The sequence below is a fragment of the Aythya ferina genome (assembly GCF_964211825.1).
Source record: "Aythya ferina genome assembly, chromosome: 2".
Classification (NCBI taxonomy): domain Eukaryota; kingdom Metazoa; phylum Chordata; class Aves; order Anseriformes; family Anatidae; genus Aythya; species Aythya ferina.
In genome coordinates this window covers 120,547,258-120,566,733 of record NC_140297.1, presented here as the reverse complement: position 1 = coordinate 120,566,733, position 19,476 = coordinate 120,547,258, and the positions used below count along the sequence as shown (strand labels likewise).

At 39.6% G+C, this 19,476-nt stretch overlaps 1 protein-coding gene across 1 annotated transcript in view; it reads right to left on the bottom strand.

Annotated features, from left to right (window-relative positions):
- The window catches only part of XKR4 (XK related 4), a 244,021-nt gene that overhangs the window by 17,791 nt on the left and 206,754 nt on the right, over positions 1-19,476 (bottom strand). The window lies entirely within an intron of this gene.

Below are 19,476 nucleotides of genomic sequence, written 5' to 3'. Positions count from 1 at the left end.
GCAATTTTATATTTGAAACAAATTCATTAATTCACAATTTTGAGCAAGTCAGAAATGGGTAACTGTCAACTGTGCAATTTAACAGAATCTGCTATTGTTATTGTTTTAAAGAATATGATTTTCCTGATTTTGGTAAGTCATTAAAGAAGTACCATATAAAGCAACCAAGACTTTCTAACTAACTATTAATCATTAATTACTTTTTAATTACAATCCTGTATGCAGTATACTAAATCAATAAAAATGTAAGCACATATCTAAATCTTTGAATTAAAGTAATGTAACTCCTGTTATATCAAAGTTTAATTACCTTACTTTTTTTAAGAGAAAAAAAAAATGCCTATTTTGATATTTTCACCACATTTTAACAAAATTTTAGTAAGTAGAAAATGTCAGCATGTCATTTTCATACAATTGGAGGTTAAGTTAATTTTAGAAATATTGGAATTTTCTACTGAATTAAAATTCTGAGTACAGATTTAATTAGTAAAGAGTTATGAATTAATGTTCATATAGCCCTGGTATATCCCATATATCACAGAATTACCTATTTATAAGGTAATAAGGTAATAAGGATTATAAGGTAATAAGGATTATAATGTTTCTGAAATGCCTATCAAATATTTTTTATAAAAAGTATCCAATACAAAAATATTCCTCATGAGATTTTCAATCTTTTTTTTTGTAATGACTTCTATTCACTTGAAAATACAAAAATAGTGAAAATAGTGAAAAAAAAAATAATAAAAGGTTGGTTTGCAATTGAATCTAATTTTTAAACTAATCTGTTACTTATATTCAGAAGTGACAATTCCAAAGCCAAAAATACACCTTACATTCCTATTTAAGTGGGGATATAGTTCTGAAAAATTATTCAAATGCTTAGCACATACAGCATTCTATTGAAAGGAATAATTCTTCTTTACTAGATTATTAATTTTTATTTACTTAGGACCTGTATAAATGCTTTGGATGGAAAGGAAAATTCAATCAAAATGCAGAAACTCAGACTTTGAAATGTATTTATTATTCAAATAAAATTTTGATGAATATGCTGTATATGAAGGAAAAATGTATCAAAAAATGTTTTTTTATACTTAAAACTGGTTTATTAACAGAGCAAATTTTATACACAGTTAATCAATGAATTCATAGTCCATAAAAGATAATGATATGTCAGCTTACTTGATTTCTAAATAGTTCCTTAACTTCAGGCTAATTAGTGAAGTAAATAAAACTGAAATGAAGAAAACATTTCTTTTGTCTGCTGTTAAAAGCTGTTTAATCATTTCAACAACCTTTGGATGTGGATGCATAGCAGTTGTCTTCCCTCTCCAATAGCTTTATTTAGTTACTAACTATCAAGAATATATTACTTAAATATTATAAATTTAATGCATATTTTATAAATAAATAGTAAATCTAAACCTACATAAGTATTACCCTTCTGAAAAAAAAAATTAAAAAGACCAGAAAAATATAGGTTATGGAAATGATGGAAAAATTCTGAAGGAAAAAAAAAAGTTTATTTATTTAAGCAATCCACCTGGTTTAACCTAGTAAGATTTTGCTCAGTAAGTAGTACACAGGGGTTCATTGCTTTCAGGAGGGATTGTTTTTGCCAATGTTTCTCCCTCAGTCACTGGCAGGGCGCTAATTATGTTGTGAGCTCCTATGAATCCATGAATTTATAAAGCCTTTTTAAAAAAATAAGATTAAAAAAAAAAGTAAGCAGTACTACAAAACAAGCTTAGGATTCCATAAAACATCATCATTCGTCTTCCTACATAGATGTCTATATGTCAAAACACTAACATTACTTCTGGAATCCTCCTTCACACCAAGAATAAGCAATCAACAAGCAAGACAGGAAGGAGACATAGTATAAATTGTATTTTCATTTCTGATGTGTACATTTGCTTTTCATGCTGGGCTGCCTTTCAGTGACCATTATCTCTGGAGGCAACATTAACACCTGAAAATGTAGATTCTCGTGTTCCTGTAGGAATGCTTTAAGTATTTCTGAAAATAAAACACAATTAGTTTCCCTTATGAAATGAAAAGTTTGGAAAAGTAGATAAATAGGATAAAGGATAAGAGAATCTTGCAATACCATTGAACCAGTCTGAGCAAGAGCTCAAAAATAGCATTATCAGCATAGAAAATAATAATGTGAGAGAAATCCATACATTTTCTTTGCAAATCTAACTGTAATGACCTCACATGCTCCCCCAGAGGTTTCTACAGATATCATCAGTTTTGCATTAGGAGGTGTAAAATCATTCATTAATGTGCACAGAATGTTCCAGATAAAATGTTAAAATTCATAGGAATTTCCAATGTTCTAATGCTAATTAATTCACAGTCATTTTCTGTGACAGAAAAAAGCAAGTACAATAGCAAGGTAAGTCAGTTATTTAAATAGTCATTAATAGGGAAACATCCTTGGCTTTTACAGAACAAACTCAGGGATACTGACATAATACAAGAGGGAAATGGTGACAAGAGAATGCACAAAATTAAAGAAACACAGCTCAAAGTATTATGTATCTACTCTTGCACTATTGTGTTAATGGTGTTAGAGATATAGAGTTAAGATAAGACTAAATGCTTCATGGGCACCATCCATTTTTCTTTATTGATGGGACCAAGTACTAAATAATAATTTTTTTTTTTAATAATATGAATAATAGGAACTATAATTTTAAAGTGAGGTAAATGGCAGTTTGCTATTAAAGAAGTTTCGTAATATAAACAATTCACTGGGAATGGTTAGCAAAACTGAATTATTGTGGAACTGAATGGATAATGAATGACTTAGAACCTACAAATGCTTTTTTTTTTTTGAGCATGTGCTCATAGAAATCTCCCTATTTCAAAATAATTACTATAAAAACAAATGTTTAAAGGCACTAAAATGGCATCAGGAAAAAAAGGACAGGATTTTCAATAGTCAGAAGGGAAGACAAGTAATTTGTGACAAAGAAGGTGGTTTATCTTCAACAGTTGGGAAGGCTTAGTTGCCATTCAGAAATGAGAAGATGACTGGAGCCAGCTTTGTGGAGTCTAAGCTCATAAAGAACAAGCATGGGTTTTCCTTTCAGGCTCGGCACTGACTCTTCAGGCACCAGCGCAGCTTTCTGGTGTATTTCACAGTCTCATATTTCAGTCTTATATTAAGGGTCTTGATCTTGGAAATCAAGATTAACTAGCCATTCTAAGTGAAAATATACTCAAAAAGTATATGCTCAACCATTACAGACTATTAAAAGTCCAGGAAAGCACAAATTCCTAAACTGCCCTTGCGAAACATGAACATATGATCCTGTTTCTTCCTTTCTGAAGAACCTTTAATTTGTTTCCACAGGATGTGAGAACTCTTTAGTTCTGCCCTGAAGAGGAAACTGTCTTTGAACAGGAAAAAGATTACTTCAAATACTACATGAGGCAAGTGGTGCTTTTCTTTGTTTCTAAAATGTACACTTGAAAAAATCTGAATAGCAGCTTGACAATTGTGAACGTACTTATCTATTGCAAGCCTTTGTAGTTTAGCCTACACACAACAGTCTAAATAGTGAAAATAGCCAGTAAAACATTGCATTAGCACAACTTTCTGTTAAGAACCAATTAGAATATGTTCTGAGTAAAGAAGGCAATTTAATATATATATATATATATATTTTTTTTTCCTGTTAACAGTTTAGCATTACTTAATTATATTAACTGTATAAAGAAATGACAACTTCATAATCATAAATGACTTTCAGATGTCCTTGAGGTAGTGCATTTCCTATTTGGAAACACAGAGCAGAGTTGCCTTAATTGAACAATAACGTCTTTCCCTGGAAATAAGTAATTTCTCCATATGAGAGATGTTCTTTCATTTTGAGAGTGTGGCATGTATGTATTAGTACTGTAAATATAATTCATAATAAACAACAACAAACTACAGCTCATTAAAGACAAGATAAAAGCCACTAACATGATTTTCACAAGTGAAAGCAAACAAAGGGAAAAGAGAATGTATACAGAGCTGGATACATTTACAAATGTGATATTATTTCAGGGAAACAAACTCAGATAGCTACAGGAGTGCTAATGAAGTTCTCCTCAATGGTATTTGTGAGAAATCTGAAATGTTTTGTTCAAGAGTAATCCAAATAGAATTGCTCACAACAGATAGGGCTTTCCATACTACATCTCTGCTTGACAATCACAACTTAATTGCATCCTGCTGACACCTCTGCCTTTGCATTATAGTTCTTCCAAACATGTAAAATTTATTTAACTTTGAGGAAAGCAATTCAATATCTAAGCAGCATATACAATTTACTGGTTTGTATTTTCCTTCTGCTCCAACAATATAATCTTTTGACTTGAGTACATATGAAAAAATCTGTCTCATTCTTATGTCAATTTTATCTTATTCCTGATTTGTATTTGAGTGCATTTGAAAGCTAACTCAGATTCACAAACTACTTTTAATCTAATCACATTAGTCTGTAAAGCCTCTATATAATAAGCAGACAATACCTCAGGTCAGCTGAAAACACAAGTTAATGAATTGATTAGAGAAAGTGCTCCTTGACGTAAAACCTAATTTCAGAAATCTAACGCTTGCCAATGCTTCTCTCTCTGCTTCATCCTCCTTTTTAAACTTGTACTCATCTTGCCATTTCCAGGAGTAAATTCATGCTAAAAGCAGGAATAACAAGCACAGCAGGACATCTGGGAATGAAAACTTTGCCTGAGATCTGGAACTATGAAATATTTTTAAAGGAAACCTATTTTTATGAGCCTCCTACCCGGTGGAGAAGTGACAATATATGCAACCAAGCTTCCAGGTGCTTCGCTGAAACAAAGCCAAGAATCTCTAACACTTATAGTTCGCCTTCAGGCCCTAATCCTGTAGGAAACAGTATATCACAACTACTCTCCTCCAGCTTCAGAAAATGATTTGCTATATTTACACAGCCTTTACCAGGCTGTTCTGTGAGTACTTGTGGTGGCCTTGCAGACAGCCCAACAATAGTCTATGGGTTTCTGTACTAGTTCTTTTATTCCCATGCACTAGCACAGCAAGGTACAACACAGTATATATACTGTACAGCCACACGTGGTTTAGTAGACAGGTCACTTTGCATGCTCCAGGGACAGTTTTTGGCCACGTCTGGGACTGTGTGTCCAAGTTCTCAGTGTGTGTTTCGTTCTTATGGATCTCATTCTCTGACCAAGACTGTGAAATGAAACCTACAGATGAAACTATTATCTGAAGGGATAACTATTCAAACTCTTGCCCTCACCTGGGTTATTTTTTCCCTTGGTGACTGAAGGTGTGGGCTGCTGCGGTAAGATATAGAACTGTCTTGAAATATCCATACTGGAATCCATCCTCACAGCCTCAAGAGCCTGTGCTGTGGACTAACTAAAGACAGTTGCTGTAAATCAGCACCGCCTGTTTCCAGACAGCTTTTCTGTAGCAGACGAGGCTTCATGGCTAGGAATGTTTCACATGCAAGGAGCCTTGCTGACACAGTCTTTGCCAGCACATGCCACTAGCTTAATACCTGCAGCCAGGTCTAACCCCCTAAATATGCAGGAGGACAGTGAGGCTTTGTTGGCCTTGTCGTCATGAACAGGTTCCAGGGTTATTCTGCATAAGCAAGCTGTTAACACTAGCAAGTTAGTCTTACATTAGCTGTCTTTGCTTACAGTCTTTCTGTGTAATTGAAGCAAAATGCTTGAGGTCAGAAAAGGATATATTTTTTTCCTTACTTGCCACTGATTGTGCCCAGATAGAAGAGGCACCTTACTGAAATACTCCATTTCTGTAGTTTTGTTTGGACCATTCCTGCTGCATACTGGGGTGGGGTAATGCAGCGTGGGGGATGACAGGAACACTTCCCCATTGAGATGTAAATGGGATTTATGCTTCATATTACTTCTCTTAGCATGTTCAGTAAAGCTTAGAGAACGTGTTAGCATATATAAGAATAGCTTCTCCCATGCAGCTGCTTTCTACAGATACTTCCTGATGAGACAACTTCCAGCTCTTTCTTTAATTTAACTCTCCACAGCAACTCATCTTTACCCTGGAAGCCTAGGAAACATTATATGCACTAAATCAGTTACAGTCAATCTTACTCATTTAACAGACTCCTAATCTTTTTCCAGTGCTGGTTCAGATTCAGTGTGCAAGACCAAGGTCAACTGCCAAAAGGTTGGCTTATCGCACATGCCTTTACCAGAACCTTGGGGTCTGTACCGGACACCTGCCTAATGGTTTGGCTCTGGCTGCACTCAAGGTCATGTCCGCCTTAGCAAATCTAACTGTTAGATGTACTGTTGAGATACTTCTGCTGATCAGTAATACTGATCACAACTTTAAACAGGTCCAAAGGTATACCTGAATGGTGATCACAATTTCATTTCAGGTTAATATGAACATGTCTTCCTTTGCCTCTCCCCCATTCCAAACTACATGAATTTTGTTGCTATTATCTCAGAAGTTATTTTGGAAATGGAATAAATTAAATGAATAAAATCTACTATAGATAAAAAATAATAAAAACCCAACAACTCAACTTAGCCTGCAGGGACCACAGGGACTATTAAAGCTGAATCTTTCTTGTATTTTGGGGGGACTTTTCTTCACAGGCAGCTAATGATAAATGGTTTTGGGGCACAGCAACTAAAAGCTCTGATACCACCTCATCAGTCTGTAAACATAATTGACACACTGCTGGAATATGCTAACAAATGCCAGTTACCAGGTGACTGAGCATGCTGGGTGATCTCTCTCACAAATGTTTTCCTAATATTTATTAGTTTCTTGCTCTCCTAAAGCCGTATAAGTTAAAATTTAGGAGTCCTTATTAGCCACTAATCAAGTCCAGTCCTTCACAGGCAGTGACAACTGTTGGGTACTCAAGTATGTCACGCAGTCTGCACACTGCCAGGCTTGGCAAGACAGCTTGAAATAATTTGGCGTGTTGGTAAGCTAAACTTAGATTTCTGTACTCTCACAGCTAGACTCCTTCTTGCCTGTTAGGTAATTTGGAGTCTTTATATTCCAGTGAAGTATGTGCAGCATAAACATACCCACTGACTTCAGGCTCATTTCCATGATTAGCACATTTCTTCTGAGGCAAAAAGTGCTTTTGACATCTTGAAGCTGCTGCAAGGAGGTTATAGAAATCAAGGGATTATCTGGAGGGTGCAGCAACCCTGAGCAGAGCAGAGCCCCTGCCACTACCTCTTGAAGAGAAACAACATCATGACAGCTTATTGCTATGCTAAAGATATGGCACCATCTACGGGAGAAGGGTCCATCTGCACTGCTTGGTTCTGTAAGCTGCACAGCTGGACACCTCCCATAAAGTCAAGGGCAGAAACAGTAACAACTCTCCCTGCTACCTAACAGGGGAAAGATAAAATGGTGTACTCCAGTAGACACATAAAACATTCCGTTAAAACATATCAGATTTTATGGATATTTTCATATTCCTAAAGAAAATCTAAATTAAAGAAAGAAAGTAGTGCTGAGTCTACAACAGAACATGAACAGGGAGAAAAGTACCATTAGCATTTTATGCTTTCTTTTGCAAAGTCACTGTCGTACATTTTCTCTAGGTTCATATGCAGGTTTTTCTAGATCACAGCCAGACCCTGGAGGCTGCTCGCTCTACGTGTGGACTGAACCCATACACCTAAAGTTGTCAGGAAAGTAAAACTTCAAAATAATAATTCTCAAAGCAACAATTAAAAAAGATATAACAAACAACTATACACAATTTTGAAGGAAATCGGTTAAAGTGAAAATGTGGTGATACTAAAAATAGTATTTGTTTCCCTCCCAATCAATCCTACAGAAAACTATTTTCCAAAGTACTGGGAGTTTTTTGCAAGCGGGGGGAGAGGTTGCAGGGGTGACCTCAATGAGAAGGCACCAGAAGCTGTCCCGTGCCAGACACAGCCAGTTCTAGCCAGCTTCAACACAGCCACTGCAGGACACAGCTGAGCCCATCAGCCAAGCTGGTAGTGCCTCTGTGGAAACATTTAAGAAAGGGTAAAATTGCCAGATAGGCAGAGGAGGAAAAAAAAAAAAAAAAAAAAAAAAAAAGAAAGAAAAAAAAAAGAGAATGGAAACAACAGTCTGAATATCATGGTTCGAGAAGAAGGAGAGCAGTAGTGTGAGCTCACACTGCAGCCTCTGGAGTACCCCGCACCACAGCAGCTGAGTACGTCCTGAAGGACACTGCAGCCTGTGGAGGACAAACTGCAGGAGCTTTTTCTGAAGGAAATAATGAGGGGCACCCATGCTGGAGCAGAGGAAAAGTGTGAGGAGGAAGGAGCAAGAGAGGCAGTCTATTATGAACTGACCACAACTCCCATTCTCCATCCACCTGTGCCATGCGTCAGGGAGTAGAAGGAACTGTTGGGAACAAAGGAGTGAAGTTGAGCTTGTTAAAAGAGGGTGTGGGAGAAGGCAGTGTTTTAATTTGTCTTTGTGTCTATTTTAAGTTCAACAACTTTTCCACAAGTTGAGTCTATTTTGCCTGTGGTGGTAACTGGTAAGGGAATCTCCCTGTCTTTATCTCAACCCACAGATTTTTTCATCCCATTTTCTTCACCTGCTCTGTAAGTAAGCACCTGGGTGGGCGTCTAGCAAGTCAACCCACCACATCACTGCAATATATTTCTGCATGCACAAACCATACCTGTAGCTATTAAAAAGTGACATTCAGGCTTCAGGGACCAGGCTGTACCCGTTCCTTCCAGGACTATTTAAGAAAAATAATGTTTCCTTGTACAGGAATACATAGCAACATACCTCAAATTCTGTGAACCTTCATCCCTCTGAAGTGTTTTCTGCTACCTGCCAGCTTCTGACCTGACCAGTCACTGGCCACCTCATACAATTGATATCTGAGACTTTCAAAACTTCCACATGATTTCCTTAGATTTATTTAGATGATGTGGGAGCAGAATGCACCTAATACCAGGAGTTACTACAATAACAGGGTTTCTTTTTCTGTAGAGAAAAGTATGAGTTCTGGAAAAAAGAAGTTTTACCTTAACTTAGTCACAATAAATTTACTATCTTCTCATTTTTTTTTAGTGAAACATGCACCAAGATTGATTTCTAAGTAATGCATTTCATATATATATGTATCTTTAAAGTTAGATAGGATGATGATAATTAGTGTACAATACAAATCACAGAGCTTTGCCTCATACAGAGTGAATCCCATACTCCCATACTTGTTTTAAAAAAGGGGCATAGTAATTCAAACATTTAAAATAAGAGTGGAAAACATTCTACCAAGGGTTATTTACCTTCACTTTAAAAATGCACTTTTTTTTTTTTACTTTTTTTTTTTTTTTTTTTTCCCCAGCTTAACTTCTTCTGTCCATCTACCTTTGGTATTCAGTCAATAATTGGCTAAAGTTCTGTACAGCTTATATGACTTGAGTATAATGTTTCAAGGACCTTCAGAATTTTAAAAGCAAAGGTTTCTAGGACATTGGTTTGTTCGCTTCTTCACTTAGGAGCCCTCAATACCTTTAAAATAGCACAATGCAGGGCACCCTGAGAGATATGTAAGTTATCATTGAGTAGCATTGCTCAAGATATGATGGTTAGGGTATTAATCTACAAAAAAGACTCAGTCCTTAGTAGCATTTCCAAGTAACTGTTTTTAAATGAATAGAACATTTTTTGTGTCCAGATATGTAAAGACTAAACACTGGAAGAGAAACACTTTGAAAGTCCCATCATATATAGCCCTTAGAATGACTGCTTAAAGCATTTTCCTGATAGCTCTAAGGCTCTTTATCATCTGTTAGCCATCATATGGCTAAATGAATATCCATAGAAATATCAAAGCAAGTTTAAAACAAATGTTAAATACACAAAAACAATTTTTATAAGCCTGAAATGAGATGGTGAAAGATATATGTTGTTACTATTAACCAAACTTTCTGATGTGTTTTCTAACAGCCTCCCACAAGCAAAACATTTTGAAACGATCATACTGGCTGAAATGTGGTGGCACAGTCAGGAATAGCATTTGACTGATCCAAACTTTCTACCTCTTCTAAGTATTTCTTTCAATAGACTCTGAATATCATAAAATACACATAACAGTGTTACACTAGCTCTAGAAATGTCTATTAAATTTTGGGAAAGGAAGGGCTAAATCAATGTTTCAAATATAGCAGAGATTTTTTCTCAGATACTGTACTAGCAGCAGCCAATATCCAACACAGTGAAGACTAGAAGCCAAGATATATTTTGCTGGGAAAAAATATCAAAAATGCCTTGTACAAAGTCTTATCAAAAATCCATAACATGGGACCAGCTCACTGGCAATGAAACACTACATGCAGGAACATGAAGCCATTACTCCCCTTAAATCTCCTTAAACCGTAAGTTTAGGATTGGTTTTCAGTGGTTTGTAAGCTTGTATTGACTTTCTGAAAAGGGAAAATTTCTCCCTAATTAAACAACTGATACTTCTCCTACTTGCACATTACAGTTAGTCTGAAGTTAGTACATTATGAGACATAATTTGTCTAAGAAATATTATATAAATAATCTTTTTTTTTTTTTTTTTTTTTTTTTTTTTTTTTTTTTTCAGTGTTTGCTCTTTTAAGCTTATCTAAGCTTTTCAGCTCTGAAGAGATCCTAAGGATAATGTCTGATATGGTGCTTTGGGACAAAAGGCAATTAGCATCACTCTGAAAAGGAAATCGATTTAGCATTTGTGCAATCCTTAGCAAAGGAAAAGCTGGAACTGCTAGCTTTATCTGGTACATTGTGATATTTAAGTTTCCCCTGGATCAAACTGAGATAATAAAATTCTCACTCTTTGTCACGTTTCTTTCACTTTGACAGACTTCATATACTTTCTTTTCACAATAATTTGTTAAATAGACTTTTCTTTTTTTTCCTGTTAATGGAAAGCTAATCACTAACCTTGCCTCCTTCGCAAAACAAAATCCATATATTCACCTACTGTGTAGATAATGTAAATGGAAGCAAAATCTAAATGATTTGAATAACATTCAATGTATTGTGGGGAGTTCAGAGATTAATTCTGGTTCTGGCTCATGCCCAGTTTTGGGTTATTTTAGGTATCATGTTTATGTCTTTGTCTTCAATATTAGTTATAAAGCTATTAATTACTAGTAAGGAAGCTCTCCAGCTATATTTTTACCTATGTCTGATATATCTAGATATGTCTACATGATATCTGTTGGTAAATATTATGTATCTCTGTACAATTTAAATGTACAGTATATTTAGATTTAGGTATATAGACACAAACTGGCATAATTTGAAGCCTCCAAATAAAATATGATTTGGCATTTCCTCTGAAAAGCCTTTTCATTATTTAATTGTGGTTTGTGTCAAAAATTGCACTCCACTGCAAGATTAAATTAGTCTAATTTAAATTTCTGATGTTTGTCTAGAAGATTGAGTAATCTTCCCTGTTTCAAGCTCTCTCTCTCTTTTTTTTTTTATTTTTTTTTTTGTTGTTGTTGTCTGTGTGTGTGCAAGTACCCATAGATAATGACTGAGTTACCTAAACTTTTTTCCAATATTCTAAGCTGATCAGTCCCTTATAGTCTTAATATTACAATGGTTGGTTTGGTTATTTATTGCCTTTGAGACGTTTTTGTTCCCCTCCCTTGAACTTCAGTACTTCCTTCAGTACTTCCTTCAGTAGCTCCGTTCTGAGTCCCAGAACAGAGCACAGGCTTTTAGCAGTGGTTCTACTAACAGTGTTCACCGTGTGTACTGGGTCTGTCTGGAATGTTAACTTTCCCGGCAGCAGCCCATTCAGTGCCGTACTCTGTACTTGTAGCTGGAACAGCAGTGTTATCACACCAGTGTTGTGTCTACTGCTGAGCAGCAGTGGCACAGCATTGGGCCTTTCTCTAACCTTCCTAGGGGGTGGGCAAAAAAGTGAGGAGAGAAACATCACTAGGGCAGCTGACCTAAACCAATCAAAGGGATATTCCATACCATGTGGTGTCACACTCAGCAATAAAAGGTGGAAACAGGAAGAAGAGGGGAGGGGTGGGCTCTCGTTGAGAAGACGTCGGTCCTCCTCTCGAACACCGGCTGCGTGCGTTGAGGCCTTGCTTCAAGGACGTGGTCAATCATCGCTCATTTGTGGGAAGTAGAGAGTAATTTCTTTCCTCTGCACTTCCATATAGCTTTCATTTATTTTGTTTGTTTGTTTTCCTCCCTTTTTCCCCTTTCCCTTTTATTTCCCCTTAGTTAAATTGTTTAGTTCATGGTAGTCTTTATTTAATTATTATAATTATTTCCCTTTAATTAAATTATCCTTATCTCAACCCGTGAGTTGTTCTTTGCTTTACTTCTCCCCCTCCTTATCTAAAGGAGGGGGAGTGAGAGAGCGGTTGTGGGGTTTAGCTGCCCAGCACGGTAAAACCACCACAGTCCTTTTTGGCGCCCAACGTGGGGCTCGAAGGGTTGAGATAACAATAGAATTGATTAAACGCATACAACTAACACACTTGCTTGCTAGTAACCATGTTCCTTGCCCTGTTAATAATAATGGCTTTGTTCATATGTCATGTAATTCGTGTCATATTCTCCTTTCTCCTATATATCCGATCCGACAAAGTGCTACAATCTGTGTTCACTTTTTTTAATTCGTTGTGCTGCCAAGCACTGACCTTGGTTTTACTCTGGAATTCAGGCTCTGCGCTGTTATCATTTGGGTCCCATGGAAACTATCTTTCAGAGAATATTCAGAACTACACTGCCTTCCTTTTCTCATCTGGACACGAGTTTATTAATAATATCAGGAATGGTACCTTTCCCTTCTTTCACAGTGGGCTAATTACAACAGTTTGGGAGTATTTTGAAGATCCATCTGTAACCCATGTATTGCTATTTCTAATTCTGAATAACAGGTTTCATTTTCTCTCTAAGATTAGTCGATTGTTTAGAAAACTTATTTGGGAATCTGTCCCGAAACAGTCTCGTGGTGAGTGGCACGGTGTGTGGGATGATGTTAGCAGATACCTGTCACGAGTGTCTCCTCCAATAGTTTTGAACTTCACCCCTGAGCAAGTGCTAAATCCTAAAAACTTGGTAGAATGTTTGAGAGTTGTATGTCCTGATCCTGATAATGCCGGAGAACAACAGCTTGCAGCATTGTGCTGGGTCCTGGTTTATTCCTATCAAACACTGTTTAACATCATCCAGCAACTTGAAGAGAGGGAGGAAGTCTCTGAATCTGATGACCAAGTAACACATGCTGTGGCTGACCCAGAGGACCAACCAACTATGGTATCAGTCGCCCCCATAGTCAAGTCAAAACAATGGAAACGGAGGTCAGCTCGTTTAGTAAGGGAAGAAGGCTCTCCTAAGAAGGAGGGAGAAGGGGAATTGGCAGGCACCTCTAAAGCAGAGCCATCACAAAAACAGCAGGAAGACGAGACGGAAATCATAAAGGAATCAGAAATCACTCGATCCTTATCCCTGAGTGAGATGCGAGAAATACGAAAGGATTATGGTCGACGCCCAGGTGAACACATCCTCACTTGGCTGCTCTGATGCTGGGATGCTGGGGCCAGTAGCCTACAATTAGAAGGCAATGAAGCCAAGCAGCTGGGATCCCTCTCTAGAGAAAGGGTAATCGACAAAGTAATCGGGAGAGGAGCACAGGCCCTCAGCCTCTGGAGACGACTCCTGGCAGCTATCAAAGAAAGATATCCCCATAAGGAAGATATTGTATATCACATAGGCAAGTGGACCACTGTGGATAAAGGTCTCCAACATCTGCGGGAATTAGCTGTGCGGGAGATGATTTATAGTGATTTGGACAATGCCCAGACACCTCAAGACCCCGATGAAGTCCAGTGCACAACATCCATGTGGCGTAAATTTGTGCGGAGTGCACCAGCAGCACATGCCAGTACCCTGGCAGCAATTCACTGGGATGAGGGGATGGGACCAACAATGTATGATGTCTCCTGCCAACTTCAAAAATATGAAGACAATCTCTCTGCTCCGCTACAGTCCTGTGTCTCAGCTGTGGAGAAATTGTCTAAAGGACTTGACAAGCTTGTGGAGAAAGTATATTCCCCCTCATCTAGACAGAGTGATACTTCAGCCACTAAGAATCAGCATTCGCCTGCTCAAGAGAGAGAGTACCCAAGACGTACACCACGTGGCACCTTGTGGTTTTATCTGCGTGACCATGGGGAAGATATGAGGAAATGGGATGGTGTACCTACTTCAACCCTAGCTGCTCGGGTACGTGAACTGAAAGGAAATACAGCAGCAAGAAGAGGGGCTCCTAAGAGAAATGCTGCTCCAGTTTCTACTGGGCAGTACCCCAGAGGCAGTAGAAGAGCTGATGTTATTCTTGACCACGATGAAGGGACCTCTACCTCTCATTTGCCAGAATTTGTGCATTTGCAAGAATTAAGTGGCAGACGCTCCAGCCAGGACTAGAGGGGCCCTGCCTCTGGCCAGGTAGAGGAGAGGGATAACCGGATTTATTGGACTGTGTGGATCCGATGGCCTGGAACATCAGAACCACAGGAATACAAAGCTTTAGTGGACACTGGCGCACAATGTACCATAATGCCATCAGGCTACCAAGGGACAGAACTCACCTGTATCTCTGGAGTGACAGGGGGATCCCAACAACTATCTGTACTGGAAGCTGAAGTGAGTCTAACTGGGAATGAGTGGCAAAAGCATCCCATTGTGACTGGCCCAGAGGCTCCGTGCATCCTTGGCATAGACTATCTCAAGAGAGGGTACTTCAAGGATCCAAAAGGATACCGGTGGGCTTTTGGCATAGCTGCTTTGAGCACAGAGAAAATTAGGCAGCTGTCTACCCTGCCTGGCCTTTCAGAAGACCCTTCTGTTGTAGGATTGCTGAAGGTTGAAGAACAACAGGTACCGATTGCTACCACAACGGTGCACCGACGGCAATATCGCACCAACCGAGACTCCCTGATTCCCATCCATGAGTTGGTTCACCGACTGGAGAGTCAGGGAGTAATCAGCAAGACTCGCTCACCCTTTAATAGTCCTATATGGCCAGTACGAAAGTCTAATGGCGAGTGGAGGCTAACAGTGGACTATCGAGGCCTGAATGAAGTCACGCCACCACTGAGTGCTGCAGTGCCAGACATGCTAGAACTTCAGTACGAACTAGAGTCAAAGGCAGCCAAGTGGTACGCCACAATTGATATTGCTAATGCATTTTTCTCCATCCCTTTAGCAGCAGCATGCAGGCCGCAGTTTGCTTTCACTTGGAGGGGCATCCAATACACCTGGAATCGGCTGCCCCAGGGGTGGAAACACAGCCCTACCATTTGCCATGGACTGATCCAGTCTGCACTGGAGCAAGGGGGAGCTCCTGAGCATCTTCAGTACATTGACGACATCCTCGTGTGGGGCAACACAGCAGAAGAAGTTTTTGAGAAAGGGAAGAAAATAATCCAAATTCTCCTGAAAGCTGGTTTTGCCATTAAAAAGAGCAAGGTCAAGGGGCCTACACAGGAAATCCAGTTCTTGGGGGTAAAATGGCAGGATGGACGTCGCCATATTCCAATGGATGTGATCAATAAAATAACAGCAATGTCTCCGCCAACTAGCAAAAAGGAAACGCAAGCTTTCCTAGGCCTCGTGGGATTCTGGAGAATGCATGTGCCAGGCTATAGTCAGCTTGTGAGTCCTCTATATTGAGTGACTCGAAAGAGAAACTATTTTGAGTGGGGCCCTGAGCAACAACAGGCATTTGAACAAATCAAACAAGAAATAGCTCGTGCAGTAGCCCTTGGGCCTGTCCGTACTGGACCAGCTGTGCAAAATATACTGTACACTGCAGCTGGGGAGCATGGGCTCACCTGGAGCCTTTGGCAGAAAACCCCAGAAGAAACTCGAGGTCGACCTCTGGGCTTCTGGAGTCGGGGCTATCGAGGATCAGAAGCCAATTACACCCCAACTGAAAAGGAAATACTCACAGCATATGAGGGTGTTCGAGCTGCTTCAGAAGTTGTGGGTACAGAGGCACAGCTCCTCTTGGCACCGCGGCTACCTGTGTTACATTGGATGTTCAAAGAGAAAATTCCCACTACACACCATGCAACTGATGCTACATGGAGTAAGTGGATAGCGTTAATTACACAGCGGGCTCGAATGGGAAAACCCAATCGCCCAGGAATCCTGGAAGAGATTATGGACTGGCCGGAAGGCAGAGATTTCGGAGTGCCAACAGAAGAGGTAACCCGTGCTGAAGAGGCACCACCATATAATGAGTTGCCAGAAGACAGAAAGCAGTATGCGTTGTTTACTGACGGATCCTGCCGTGTGATAGGGAGCCATCGGAAATGGAAAGCTGCTGTGTGGAATCCCATACGACGAGTTGTGGAAGCCATGGAAGGGGAAGGTGAGTTGAGTCAGTATGCAGAAGTAAAAGCCATACAACTAGCCCTAGGTATCGCCGAAAGAGAAAATTGGCCAGTATTGTATCTTTATACTGACTCATGGATGGTGGCAAATGCTCTGTGGGGGTGGCTGCAGCAATGGAAAGAGAGCAACTGGCAGCGCAGAGGTAAGCCTATCTGGGCTGCTACCCTGTGGCAAGATATTGCTGCCCGGGTAGAAAACCTGGATGTTAAAGTACGTCATGTAGATGCCCACATGCCCAAGAGTCGCACTACTGAAGAACATCAGAACAACAAAGAAGTGGATCGAGCTTCGAAAATTGAAGTGGCTCAGGTGGACCTAGACTGGGAACGTAAGGGTGAGCTGTTTGTAGCTCGATGGGCCCATGAAACATCAGGACATCTGGGGAGAGATGCCACTTACAGATGGGCTCGTGATCGAGGGGTGGACTTGACCATTGAGGCCATCACACAGGTTACCCATGAGTGTGAGACCTGTGCTGCAATCAAGAAAGCCATGAAGGTAAAATCTCCCTGGAACAGGGGGAGATGGTTAGGGTTTCAATATGGTGAGGCCTGGCAAATTGACTATATCGGACCACTCCCAAAAACTCGCCAAGGCAAACGGTACATACTCACCATGGTAGAAGCAACTACTGGGTGGCTGGAAACATACCCTGTAAACCATGCCACAGCCCGAAACACTATCTTGGGCCTGGAAAGACAAGTATTGTGGCGTCATGGTACACCAGAGAGAATTGAGTCTGACAATGGGAGTCATTTCCGAAACAGTCTTGTTACCTCCTGGGCAAAGAGGCATGGTATTGAGTGGGTGTACCACATCCCTTACCACCTACAAGCCTCTGGGAAGGTTGAGAGGTACAATGGACTGTTAAAGACTATGTTACGAGCATTAGGTGCTGGGACGTGGAAACAATGGGACACAAATCTACCAGAAGCCACTTGGCTAGTTAACAATAGGGGGTCTGACAGCCGTGCTGGTCCTGCCGAAACAAAACCCCTACACACTGTGAAAGGAGCTAAGGTTCCCGTAGTGCATATAGGAAGGTGGATGGGGAAGGCAGTGTGGGTTGCTCCTGCCTCGGGAAAAGGCAAACCCACTCGTGGGATTGTCTTCGCCCAAGGACCAGGGTATACCTGGTGGGTCATGCAAAAGAATGGGGATATCAAGTGTGTGCCTCAAGGAGATTTGACATTGAGAGAAAACTAATCTATAATCTAAGTTATATGTTGTAGGAAGATGCTGTAGGATCAACGACAGGTCAACTTTGCAAGGAGCCGGGCAGTGCAACAAGGACTTGAACTAAGCTGGTGCTGGTGTCCAGACATCCAACTCCGCCTGCCTTGAGTGGCCACTTTGGCAGATGAAGACCTAATCATCAACAGTTCTTATGAACATTTTCCAAGAAAGACCTATGGAATGAAAAGATACATCTGCCTATTAATCCTGTCCTGTTAAATCCTTGTCCTGTTAAAGGACAAGGGATAATGATGAGAATGCTTGTATGCTAAAGTATGGGGATCTGAGTGTGACACAAATGTTATGGAATAAGGGGTGGAGGTTGTACTGGGTCTGTCTGGAATGTTAACTTTCCCGGCAGCAGCCCATTCAGTGCCGTACTCTGTACTTGTAGCTGGAACAGCAGTGTTATCACACCAGTGTTGTGTCTACTGCTGAGCAGCAGTGGCACAGCATTGGGCCTTTCTCTAACCCTCCTAGGGGGTGGGCAAAAAAGTGAGGAGAGAAACATCACTAGGACAGCTGACCTAAACCAATCAAAGGGATATTCCATACCATGTGGTGTCACACTCAGCAATAAAAGGTGGAAACAGGAAGAAGAGGGGAGGGGTGGGCTCTCGTTGAGAAGACGTCGGTCCTCCTCTCGAACACCGGCTGCGTGCGTTGAGGCCTTGCTTCAAGGACGTGGTCAATCATCGCTCATTTGTGGGAAGTAGAGAGTAATTTCTTTCCTCTGCACTTCCATATAGCTTTCATTTATTTTGTTTGTTTGTTTTCCTCCCTTTTTCCCCTTTCCCTTTTATTTCCCCTTAGTTAAATTGTTTAGTTCATGGTAGTCTTTATTTAATTATTATAATTATTTCCCTTTAATTAAATTATCCTTATCTCAACCCGTGAGTTGTTCTTTGCTTTACTTCTCCCCCTCCTTATCTAAAGGAGGGGGAGTGAGAGAGCGGTTGTGGGGTTTAGCTGCCCAGCACGGTAAAACCACCACACCGTGGTATGATCACTTCAACACATTTGCTGTGTATCTTCTACACCCATGAATAAAAAGAAGGCTCAAAGCCATAACTTGACAATGACAAAGCTGTTCTCTCTACTGATTACTATGTTATCTTCTGAATCACTGTTTTTCAGGACAGACATTCTCCCTTTCTGTAAGTATTGTCTGTGTTTCTGATTCCCAAATACATTGTTCTGTACTAAAACATATTTAAGTGGATGTGATAATTTTGAGAAATTATTCAGATTGACTTATGACTGTAATCTGTCTCTATTTGCTACCCTCACATCTCTTCAAAAACTGGGAAAACTTAGCCAGTCACTGGAAACCCAGCTAGCTAATACTACATTTTGTCATTCAGAAAATTCATAATGCTATCAAACAAGACAAGGGCAAGGACAAATGTTTGGTAAGTACTGCTAAGCATTTCCTCACTCATTCTTTCTTAATTTTCATGTCCATTGAAATGACAGCTTTTTAATTCATTTAATATGAACCCTCCTCATTGCTACTTCAAATCAAGATCTAATGATTTTAAGTCCCATGAATTTAAAAACTAACTAAATATTTTTTTCATGATAGTTGCTGTTAGAATTCTAACTTGTAACGTTGTCAATGAAAGATAACAAATTTTGCAGAATTTTTCAAAACTGCAGAATTCTATCAAGACTCTAATTCTTTCTTTGCTACCTGGGTATACAGCTTTCTAATACATTAAACCATATTGATGTCAGGCTAGTCTATATTTATTTTTATCTCT